Source organism: Puntigrus tetrazona, unplaced genomic scaffold, assembly GCF_018831695.1.
Source record: "Puntigrus tetrazona isolate hp1 unplaced genomic scaffold, ASM1883169v1 S000000008, whole genome shotgun sequence".
NCBI classification, from domain to species: domain Eukaryota; kingdom Metazoa; phylum Chordata; class Actinopteri; order Cypriniformes; family Cyprinidae; genus Puntigrus; species Puntigrus tetrazona.
This window is the reverse complement of record NW_025047688.1, coordinates 1,776,935-1,786,629: the sequence shown is the minus strand read 5'-3', so window position 1 is coordinate 1,786,629 and position 9,695 is coordinate 1,776,935. Positions and strand designations below refer to the sequence as shown.

The 9,695-nt window shown below is 40.3% G+C and overlaps 1 protein-coding gene across 1 annotated transcript in view; it reads right to left on the bottom strand.

Moving 5' to 3' along the window:
- LOC122332307 overlaps positions 1 to 84 on the bottom strand; it is a 2,779-nt gene extending 2,695 nt beyond the window's left edge. Inside the window, exon 1 of the mRNA XM_043229626.1 lies at positions 1 to 84. This exon is cut by the window's left edge and continues 82 nt beyond it. The gene's annotated coding sequence lies outside the window, so the exon portion shown is untranslated.
- Between the last annotated feature and the right edge of the window lie 9,611 nt (positions 85 to 9,695).

The window sequence follows — 9,695 nt, the reverse complement described above, 5'->3', positions numbered from 1 at the left end:
CTGGGTTTAGGGTCTGTGACTGAGTTTAATCTGTCTTACTGTCCGCTCAGGATCTTGCAGACGTGCCATAGAGTCTGAACTAGTAAAGGAAGAAGAGACAGAGACGGCAGATGACAGAATGCTATTATATAGCGGAAGAGCATTGGACATAAAAAATACTTACACAGAATATAAGGTCACACTTTATAATAACGTCCAGATATAAGGCATTTATAAGTGATAAGTTAGTGATGAACTAATCGTTTACAAAACTTAATGATGTGTTCATAGATGATTAATAATTCATATGTTAATATGTTTGTCTATGTTTAGTAGATGTTAGTTTTGTGTGTTAGTCTGCAGTGGCCAGTGAAACCACAGCACATTTTCCACGACACAACTGCAACACCTTCAGATACATCCTGTCTTTTTAAGCAGTTTACCTTCAGCTTTGTGATCACTATAACATGCTTGAACATCAAACCAAACTGTCACTGTGACTTTTTTCTTTTTTATCTAATTATTTTTTGTCTGAACAGAAATGTTCCTGTCATGCACATATGATCATACAGACTTTTATGTATATACTGGAGGGTTGCGGATACTTGCTTTAAATGGACCTGATTAAGGACCTTAAAGAATTTAGGTGAGGAAAAAGTAGTTTATTATTAATCTAGTGAAGTTGCAATAACGTGGTAAAGAAGTTGTTCTGGTGTAGGTGAAGGTGTTGCAGATGTGGGTGAGGTTGAGGGTGTGAAATACGTTAACTCAGATCTGATGGCTAGCTTTTTTTCCCATACTGGCAACAAATTTGGGTAAAAAATGTGTTCCAGACTTTAATAAATGCTTTAGAAATATTTACATTGTTAGTTCATGATAACTATTATAATTAACTAATGTTAGCAAAATTTTTTAATTTGAAATAAAACAGCTTCCATTCACTCGTGAACATTCTAATTATGTGATAATTATCTATTATCATTGCTGTACTAAATGATCTGATGAAAAATATTTTCTAGATATTTTAATAAAATAAGCAAAAGGCCATATGCACACGTACACACAGATCCTCTGCGACTGCACTTATTAATATTGTGATGGTCTTGTTCTCAATCCTATGAAAATGGCAAACATCTTGCTGTATAGAGAGTCAGACACACACTGCTGCCTTGAGAATGATGTTCATCAAACTGTAGACGTGATGAAGACCGGAGATAAAACTAACAAATAACTAACTCAAAACTCTGCAGTGCAATTTATAAGTGATCGTGTATATTTATAGCTGGTATTTAGATGGTAATTTTACAGAGTAGTTGTTACGAATCCTGGTTATGAAGTTCTGTTTTGTCAACACCAGAGGTCACCCGCTCACAACATTGAAATCCTGCACTACACTACTGTTGGACTTCAATTCCCTTCACTCATTCCCACTCACACTCACACACACACACACTTACTCACACACACACACACACACACACTTACTCACACACTCACACACACACACACACACTCACACACATGCACACACACTTACACACTCACTCTCACACACACTGCTAACTGCTTTACAAAGCTTGTGTCATTGCCTAGTCTTTGTTTCCCTGTATTCTGCCCGTGTCCCTTGTATTTGCCCCTTCATATATTGTTTTGCCCCTTGTTTGGTCTATTGCACGTATGCCTGGATTATCTCTCTCTGTTTTGCTCCCTGGATTATACTTGCCGATCGAAGACCCACACTTGCCCTGGATTTATTCTTATGACTTACCTGACTAACTTATGGCATCCCACTCCCTGCAGTTGTTCTCCATGCCTCTAGAGGCCCCTGTGTTCCCCCCTGCCTTAGTTCTTCCTCGTGTGTTTTTGTTAATGATATCTAGTTAACCTGTGCCTTGTTTCTCATTGGGTATTTAAGTTGTGATTTTCTCCTTTGTTCTTCACTCGGTTTTTGAGTCGTTGCTGTGAGTTTCTGACTTGTGTTACCATGAATCATGAATCTCCCTTGACGTGTCATCCAGGAAGTGCTCGCACACTTGACTTCCTTCAACGGTGGTTTTGGTGGCCGTCCATCAAGGAGGATGTTAAGGTTCTATGTGGATGCCTGCCTCGTGTGCTGCCAGGGAAAGTGTACACATCAGCGACCTCAGGGACTGCTCCACCCTTTACCTGTTCCCCACAAACCATGGTCACACCTTTTCTAGACTTCGTCACAGGACTTCCGCCATCTCTGGGCAACACCGTCATACTAGTGGTAGTGGATCGGTTCTCTAAGGCTGCCCGGTTTATTCCTCTGCCCAAGCTTCCTTCGGCCAAAGAGACTGCTGAGCTCCTGATAAATCATGTCTTCCGGGTATTTGGAATTCCCCTGGACATTATCTTAGATTGTGGTCCCCAGTTCTCATCTCGATTCTGGGGGGCTTTCTGCAAGCTTATTGGGGCCACAGCAAGCCTATCATCTGGGTTCCATCCAGACTGAACGGATTAATCAGGATTTGGATACCACCCTGCGGTGTATGACGGCCAGTAATCCCACATCTTGGGCGACCTACATCATTTGGGCTGAACATGCCCACAACACCCTCCAATCCTCAGCCACTGGACCTCCCAGAGATACCAAACTCAGGCTAATCGCCACCGGCGGATGGCCCCTAACTTCCGAGCTGGTCAAAGAGTTAGCAACAAAAAACCTGCCTCTCCGGGTCGAGTCCAAGAAGCTGTCCCAGAAAAACATTGGCCCTTTTCGCATAGCAAGGAAAGTTTAAAACCCGGTTTCTTATAGTTTGTTTCTCCCTCAGAATTAACCCTACGTTTCATGTCTCCTCATTAAAACCTGTCTTGTCTTTTCCCTTTGCCTCCAGACGCAGATCCCCTCGCCCTCCCAGGATCATCAACAGCCAGCCGGCCTATACCGTCCACCGGGTACTGGACTCACGTAGGGTCCAGAACTCTTTGCAGTATCTGGTGGACTGAGGAGGGGGTCCTGTCAGCATCCCACTCCCTGCAGTTGTTCTCCATGCCTCTAGAGGCCCCGTGTTTCCCCCCTTGCCTTAGTTCTTCCTTGTGTGTTCTTGTTTAGTGATATCTAGTTCACCTGTGCCTTGTTTCCCTTTGTTTATTTAAGTTGTGATTTTTCTCTTTTGTTCTTCACTCGTTTTTTGAGTCGTTGCTGTGAGTTTCTGCCTTGTGTTTCCTAGTCCCTCAAGCTACCTCTAGTAAGCTGTTCGGGTATTTTTCTTTGTGCAGTTTACTGGTTTCGTTTTCTCCCCCCATGGAGTTTTTATTTTCCAAGTACTTCTTTCTATTATTAGCTCTGTTAACTTTTTACCTCGGCCCGAGAAGAATTTTGTTGGAGATTTTTTTTTTTGCAAAGTTTTTTTTATTAAATCTACCTTGTAAGCTCTGCAGATGGATGCACATGTCTCAAGCCTCGTTCGTCCCGTTGCAGTAGTAGTTCAATTACACGATGTGTTTCCATCAAGAAGTGTGTCAGTGGTATTTGTTGAGGGCCAATGACGTGTTGAACACGATGGAGGAGTGTAGGAGTGTGTTGAGGACTGAGGACTGGTTTGTCACTTTCTGAAATCATCTTCACCTGTAGATGCATATGAATGTACATAATTCAAGATCAGATCTCAGTATGTGCTGAGAAATAACCTGTGCTGTGGTAAATATACTTACAGCCTCCTGGGCTGTTTCACACAGACCGGAGTTCATCTTCATTTCCTTTAGTTTGCTGTGAGTGAGGAAGCAAAGGATGTCACAAAAAAAAATACATTTTAATATTCAATTTCAATTTATTCATCAATTCATTCATAAACATTTAAATTGATTGTGTTGTAATTATTGGACACTTTCTTTAAATTAACATTAAAATAATTCTGAAATCATGTTTTACTTTTCTTTTGTTAGTTACAGGCCAGGAAGTATGGGAAATAAGACAAGGATGAAGCAAGCAGCCAGAGGGTTTTGTTGCAGCGAAGTATAACTGTTTTTCCCACAAACACTGTTTTGTTGATGTGCTGACGAATCTTTTGACTACGTCAATACCTACAACAGCAGATGACAGAATGCTTTTTGTCAATACTTTTTTTTTACATTTTGTACATTAGCAGATTTTTGGAAATAAAAACCACATAATTTAGTTTACCAGGATATAGTCTGTGTTAGTCATATATGTTCACATATTTTACATTTTTTTGGGGGGATGCAGGCCAAGACTAATGACAAAGAGAAACTGAAACAGGAACCAAGGCTAAAACTAAAGTCCACATATATCTGACATAATATTAAAGTAAATAAATACAACTGCAGATGCAGTACATGTTTATGCACACATACATGACTGACCATGCAGAGACGTGACTAATTAAATATTTAAATAAACACATATTGAATCATTTTTAAGGAGTTTGTAAAAGATTAGCTATAACTTTCTCACTGTCATCTTAGTATCGTGAAGGGCTGTACTGACATACTAATAAGAAGAATAAGCTGAATCGTGTGTTTGTTTTAGAGACATAAACACATGCTGTTAAAATGTAATTTATTTCAATTATATCACCATTTTTGGAAGCAATGAAACACTGAAGGTTAACCTGCACTAATCAGTTAAATTTTGTTTCCGTTGAGGTGAAAATGCAAATATCTACTGCATAATTAGTATCTAAAGTTAGTATGTAAATATGTTCCATTTAACAGGAAGCGTGTAGGTCTGTGTGGCCGGAAAACAAACATCAACAGCCTAAAGTTGCTGTCAGTGTGACCTGTTTGCCAGTAGTTTCTCTCCATGACCGAGGGAACACTCTGCACGGATGCACTGACTCCCAGCTGGCCGTGGGACCTGAGCAAGTATGCGTTCCCCCCAGTGAGCCTTCTCGCACAGACACTGTGTAAGGTCAGAGAGGACACGGAGCAGGTCCTGCTAGTGACGCGCTATCGACCCACCGAGACCTGATTCCCAGAATTCATGCTCCTTGTGACAGCCGCTCTTTGGCCGATTCGTCTGAGGAATGATCTTCTGGCTCAGAGACGGGGCACCCTTTGGCCCCCGCGTCCAGACCTCTAGATACTAGGTTCCAGGTGACCGACCTCATCTCTTCAGCAAGAGTGCCGACCACGAGACATACCTATGCTTCGAAGTTGAACCTGTTCGTCGAGTGGCGTTCTCCTAGAGATGCTTGATCAAAATTGTGCTGCAGCAAGGGTTGGAGCGAAGGTTGTCTCCCTCCAGCCTTAAAGTCTACATGGCTGCTATCGCTGCAAACCACGACTCCATAGACGGGAGGTCTGTTGGTAAACTTGACTTGACCATCAGGTTTCAGGAGGTTGAATCCCTCACAGCCCCCCACTGTACCTTCTTGGGACCTGTCTCTAGTGCTGAGAGCACTGCAGCAGGCCCCATTTGAGCTTTTGCCGGCAGTCGAGCTGAAGTATTTATCAGTGAAGAAATTCATTCTGGGATACCTGGCTGCCTCGAGTCTTCTTTTTTGCCCACCTTTGCTCTGCAGAAACCTCAGTGTTCTTCACGAGACTCAGGTCTTTGCAGAACAAAAGTTTTTTTTTAAACCACTGGGTGCTTGTCAATCATGCAATCAAAATGATCCCCCTAACAAAGCCCTACCCACTACGACGTCAGCCATTCAGTAACATGGTAAAAAAACTCTTGATTTGGTAACGTTTGTTGCTATAAAGCATGCTGTGAAAGATCCTGGATCTTAATTCAGAACTGCAGATGGTAAGGGAAACAGCATTACGTCTGTTTTGTTGGAGATCGGCGCTCAAGTGCTCTTCGCTCTTCCAGGAGCTCTGCTTTTTTTGGAGAGAATCGTAAGTTGTATCTTTATTTTATAAATATGATAAAACAGAAGACTTTTTGGAGAATGCAGTACTACTTTATAGGTACTCAAGATTAACATGAGATTGGATGAAACTGTGTGTGTTATGCCCCTTTAACTACTAAACAGCACTTCACGCATCGACCACAAAAGGGCGGTGTTGCATATCTCTGAGATCATTCAACATTCTCAATCTCTGCACTTGCACAAACTACAATATTTTGCACGAAGAAATTTTGTGGCCAAGCACTGACGATCAGGTAGATTCGTGGCATGCTTTGCTACATACTAGGCTAAAATTGCCTAGGTTGATTATTAAAATGTATTAACTGAATAATCCATCAAATAATTAATCCACTAAACAGTTGCTGTTTTCAGTTCGTAGAGACGATTTGGTAAATACCTTTATGTTGTGCAGAATATTTAGGTGATGTTAAGGGTTATAGTTATATGCCAAAGACAATTATTTAAAATATCCTCGGTCAGATAACGGAAAGATTCATTGTTACAAACTCATGATCAAAGGGATGAAGAATCTGTATTAGTGTATTATGAAACTGAGACTAATCAGCTGTGTCGGACATCTGGCTTATATGATTCTGACAGCATTCTCTGAGATAGGAGGAAACTTGCTTTACTTTGACGGAAGTAAATTTTCACTTTCATCTTTGCTGAGACTGTGACTTAATTCCAACTGCTGTCAAAATCGTACCATAATTAACATCGTATTATCGCTGCTGAATAAGTCCAAAACCTTCAGTCGAAGTACTTGATTGACAGCAATTCAAGGTTCTCTGAGGTTTGAGATGGATATGCAGACATGCATAATGTATACATTAGAAATAAAGTACTCTTTTTGTTCATACATGATAGGTAGCCTACAGCACAGAGGCTTTAAACCAATCAGAGCTGGTGGATCGCTCAATCAAGAAATCACATCTGTCAAGTTGAGTTTAAACAGAATAAAATAAGGTTTTCTGTCTTAAAGAAATATTTCACCCAAATATGAATGTTTGCTGAAAATGTACTTACTCTCGGGCCATTCGTGATTATATTTTCTTCTTGAACTAAACATATTTGGAGAAACTTAGCATTGCATCAGTTGCTCACAAATGGATATCTGGCAGTGAATGGGTGCCATCAGGATGAGAGTCAAAACAGCTGATAAAAACACAGTAATCCACAACACTCCAGCCTATCAATTAACATTTTGGAAGTGAAAACATGGGTGTTTTTAATAAGCAAATTCTTCATTACAGCATTTTAACCTTGAAAAAGTCTAACGTTCAAACTTCCTTACATGAAAAAGTCCATCTCTTGTTGTCCTCTTATCAAAGTCCACCCACATATCTTTTTAGAAATGCATATTTTTCCTACAGGAGAAAAGCAATATTTATTTCACTGGAGAAAGGAATATTATGAACAGAGGACACAGTTTGAACGTAAAATGCCTCAATGATGCCTTCAAAAGATTTTAATTGATGGACTGGAGTCTTGTGGAATACACTCTTATGCTTTTGTCCACTGTTCTGACGGCACCCATTTACTGCATAGGGTCCATTGGTGAGCATGTGATGCAATGCTACATTTCTCAGAATTTCTCCATTATAGACTAATATGCAGACAAGCTGGATTAATTGTAAACAAGATTTTGCATAGAAATAGTACATTTGTTCACATTTCTGAAACCGCTGCTGCTACACATTTCACTGAATTAGGGGCATTAAAGCTATCTTTCTACACAATATTTGCAGCACATGAGCTTTGAATATAAAAACTTAATAAAAAATATTTTCATTTGTTGATCACTGCCAATATATTGAGCGAGACTGCATTTTGGTTGACCCCGCAGATAACCTTAGAGTCAATGGACCATTTGTCGCTTTGTTCGCATTTTCACTTTTACTGTGAATTACCATACCCCTCTCCTCGCGGACGTACCTATACATTTCAAACCAACGAGTGTTTTACCAGCTGTGTTGATGTGTTGGCGGTTGCTTGAAAGAGGAAGATAAATGGATTATGCGGGAGGAAAAACAAAGGCTTCTTCCGCACTGACCTTGCCTCTGAATATCTGACTGGCCGGTGTTAAAGGTGTAGAACGGGAGATTGAATAGCAGATGCATTTGTGACAGGTTATTCATTCACGAAGTGAATTTATGCAGACGCTGTTAGATAAACAGTGATGAAAAGTAGCCGTGGAGAGGCAATTATGTGCTGTTCTGATTACCAAGCACTCTTGGCTGAAAGACATTAGGAGGACAAAGACTGTTAGGTAAGCCTCTATTTGCTCTTCACGATTGGCAAGTCTCACAAAAACAGATCTACGTGGCTCGACGAATGTCTTTGAACACTTACTGGAGAGCAAAGCGTTTTGACATTATTTCAGCCTGCGCTTTTTGTTTAAACTTTTATCACAGTAGAAATCCATTGGCAAATTAGCATATACACCGACACAACTCGGCACCCCCACCTTTTTTCGATGCATCAAATCTCATTTTCCCTTTTTAAAAAGGAGAGGGCCCTATGTGGATTTGCCATGGATATCATTTCAATTTGATCAGTCATTTGGCAAACCCGCATCTCATCGAAATTCTGCATTTCAACTAGACTAACCACAAGAGAGACTTGTTGCTATGAGAAGCAGCTAATGAATTGTTAGGTTGAAGTGATAGTTCACTCAAAATGAAAATCCTGTCATCATCGACTTAATCTGAAGCCACGTTATAATACCCTGAGACTCTTCTTCTCCCTAAAAGCTCATCTTTAAAGCAACACGAAGGGGCACAGATTTCAGATCGCATTTATTAGGGTGGCGTGAAGACTATGAGAGGTGGCAACAATGAATCGAGCATTCGTGCACGGTTTATGGATTTAAGGCACACATACATTAACGTCCATGAATATTTAAAAGAGTTGGAATATAATCAGTATGCAATAAAGCTCAAAAAAGAGCGGCATATTTGACTGAAGTCGCATACATTCCTGTCCAGTTGAGATACGATTTATACAAGCACCTCTGAATTTAGCCGAATAATCATTTGTTCATACTTTTTTTTAGCAGTTTATATTAAACTCCAGTGGTGCTTTATGTATTTGATACAAAAGAACCGGTTCATAAGAGCCATTTGTTGGTGAATCAGACTAAACCAGTGGTCCATGTGTGTGCAGCCTGCGAGGAGAGCCTAATAGAAGGAGCTGCTGTTGTCTTGCTATTATTTCATGGTACACAGGCTTTCATCTTTTCACGAAGCACAGCTGCTGAAAGAAATCTAGGGACCGCTGCTCACATTTTATTGAATGGGATGCTAAAGTGACAGGTTGGCAAGGTTTTATTTTAAGATGGCAGTGGTGGCTCCCCGCTAAGCCCATCAGGGCAAGTGAATCATGACAGAATTTTGATTTTCCATAACAGAGTCAGCTTTTTCGCTTTGTTAAAGAGCATTAATTGGATTTATTTTGCAATCTTTCAGATGCGTTGACAACACTGATGGTACTCCCCATCGTACCACTGTTCAGACCTCAACTTTAATAAAAATATTCTCACGACCATCCTTGATTTTTTTTTTTTTGCACATCACATTTCATATTTCATCTCAACCTATTCCGGGGCATCCCTGGTAAACACGTTCTCCAGCTTCTAATAAAGCTCTCTTAGCAGCAACATTGTGATGGACTGTTCATTTATAATAACTGAAAATATACACATAAATGACCCTCATTTTATATTTTACATCAATAGGCTACACCTAAGAGCAACTGAAACCTTCAATAGGCTACACCAAAGACAATGTAACCTGCACTTAATCAAAAAACATTTTCATTTTTACCAAATTTTAAATACAGTTCAGCCCCTGGGACATAAGATTCACCTCTCCCATG